This window comes from Orycteropus afer, unplaced genomic scaffold (genome assembly GCF_000298275.1).
Source record: "Orycteropus afer afer isolate SDZICR_OR568_19922 unplaced genomic scaffold, OryAfe1.0 scaffold00112, whole genome shotgun sequence".
NCBI classification, from domain to species: Eukaryota; Metazoa; Chordata; class Mammalia; order Tubulidentata; family Orycteropodidae; genus Orycteropus; species Orycteropus afer.
This window is the reverse complement of record NW_006921699.1, coordinates 1,937,040-1,939,639: the sequence shown is the minus strand read 5'-3', so window position 1 is coordinate 1,939,639 and position 2,600 is coordinate 1,937,040. Positions and strand designations below refer to the sequence as shown.

The 2,600-nt window shown below is 35.8% G+C and overlaps 1 non-coding gene across 1 annotated transcript; it reads left to right on the top strand.

Moving 5' to 3' along the window:
- The first annotated feature begins 2,235 nt into the window (after positions 1-2,235).
- On the top strand, positions 2,236-2,342 carry LOC122150275. The gene has a single exon (XR_006163577.1). It is a non-coding gene; the product is annotated as a U6 spliceosomal RNA (small nuclear RNA).
- The last annotated feature ends 258 nt before the right edge of the window (positions 2,343-2,600 follow it).

Sequence of the window (2,600 nt, the reverse complement as noted above, 5' to 3'; positions counted from 1 at the left end):
CAAACCCACCAGCCACTCCTCGGAAGGAAGGTTGGGCAATCCTACTTCCATAGTGATACTGCCTTGGAAACCCAAGGAGGGGTTGCTATGAGTCGGGGCTGACTTGACGGCAAACAACAACAACAACAACATGCAAGGGTAGCACACCATTAGAGAAACAATCAATTTAATTCACCATGTAAATAAAACAAAGGAAAAGAACCACATAATCATATCAGTCTACACAGAAAAGACATTTGACAAAATTTAACAACCATTCCTGATTTAAGAAAAAAAAAAAAAAAAATTAAACAAATAGGAATAGAAGGGAAATTCCTCAGCGTAATTAAGGGCATATGTACAAAACCAATGGCCAGTGTTACTCTCAATGGAGAGAGACTGAAAGCATTCCTTTTGTGAACGGAAACCAGATAAGGATGCCCTTAGTCACCAAATCCTATTCAATATCACATCAGAACTCCTAGCAAGAGAATAGGCAAAAAAGAGAACTCAAAGGCATCCAAATTGGCAATGAAGAAGTAAAACTATCTTTATTTGCAGATGATATAATTCTGTAGAAAACCCCAAAGAAGCAGCAAGAAATTTACTGGAACTAATTGAAAAGTTCAGCAAAGTGGCAGGGTACAATATCAACATACAAAGGTAAGTCAGATGTCTTTATCCTAACAAAGAGAACTCTGAAGAGGAAATCAGAAGAACAACAATACCATTTACAATAGCTAACTGAAAGATGAAACATTTAGGAATAAATCTAACCAGATATACAAAAGATTGATACAAACAAAACTACAAAACACTGCTACAAGATACAGGGGCAAAGTTATGAAGATTTCTTAGCAATAATAAAACACCTTGAAGGGAATGAGTTCCTAGGCCTAGGGGCTCAGAACCATAGAGTCTCAGGGGTCTGTTGGTATAACATAGACAGTGTTCTATATCCTACTTTGGTGAGCAGTGAATGGGGTCTTTAAAGCTTGTGAGTGACTATCTAAAGTGCAAACATTGGTTTCTTTGTCTGGAGCAAAGACGAGTGAAAAAAACCAAAAACTCAAGAAAACAGTTCAAAAGACTAATGGACCACATGAACCCCAGCATTCATGACCCTGAGACCAGAAGAACTGGATGGTGCCCTGGTACTACTGCTGACTGCTTTGAAAGGGATCACAATAGAGGTCCTAGATAGAGTGGGAGAAAAATGTGAAACAAAACTCAAAATCATAAAAAAAGACCAGGCTTTCTGGTCTGATAGAGAACAGTGGAACCTCTGAGACTGTGGCCCTTAGACACCCTTCAAGTCTGAAACTAAACTCACTACCATGGCTCAGCTTTCAGCCAAATGAAAGCCTATAAGGTGAACAATAACATGAGGGAGGTATGCACTCATTAGACCGGTCAACTATATGAGATCAAAATTTTGTCGTTTGTCAGGGATAAACCTCAGAAGGCAGGAAAGGATAGTAAAGAAGAATGAAGGGAAATGGTAGAGACAAGAAGAAAGTGGGAAGGTGCTGTTACATTATGGGGATTGCAGTGTCACTAAACAAAATGTGTGTGAATTGTTGAATGCAAAACAAATTTGCTCTATAAACTTTCACCCAAATCACAATTAAAAAAAAGAAAAAGTCTAATAACAACAACACAAGAAACACTACTATAAGCAAAAGAGACTTACATAATGAAAGAATATACCTTGCTCATGGAATGGGGAAAAAATTTGGAAATGATGTATTGGACAAGAGAATAATTTTTAAAATTTATAGAAAATTTCAACAACTCAACAACAAAAAGATATACATTATGAAAATGTCAACACTAACCAAAGCAATCTACAGATATAATGCAATTCTGATCAGATTCTATCATCATTCTTTAAAGAGATGGAAAAACTAATCACCAACTTTATATGGAAAAGATCTTGAGTAAGCAGAGTACTACTAAAGAGAAGAACAAAGTAGGAGGCCTCACATTTCCCAATCTCAAAACCTACTACACAGTCATGGTAGTCAAAACAGCCTGGTATTGGTACAATGACAGATATATAAACCAAGGGAACATAAATAGAACCCAGAAGTAAATGCGTCCACTTACGGACAGCTGATCTTTGACAAATGGTTGAAACCCATTAAATGGGAGAGATAGTGTTTTTTAACAAATGGTGCTGGCAAAACTGCATATCCGTTTGTAGGAAAATGAAGCAGGATCCATAGCTCACACTATATACAAAAATGAACTTCTGTGCTCACTTCAGCAACACATATGCTAAAATTGGAATGATACAGAAAGTATTAGCATGGCCTTTACACAAGGATGTCATGCAAATTTGTGAAGTGTTCCATATTTAAAAAATAATCAAGAAAAAATAGAGACAATCTTAGGGGGCCTAAAGTATGGCATAAATACACTTTAAGACATAACAAAAATGCACAAACAGCAGAAGACAACCTAGATGACTAAAACTTTCTAAAAATTAAACATTTATGCATATCAAAAGATTTCATCAAATGTAAAAAGAGAACCCACATACTGGGAAAAAAAAATTGGAAATGATGTATTGGACAAGAGAATAATTTCTAAAATTTATAGAAAATTTATTTATTTTT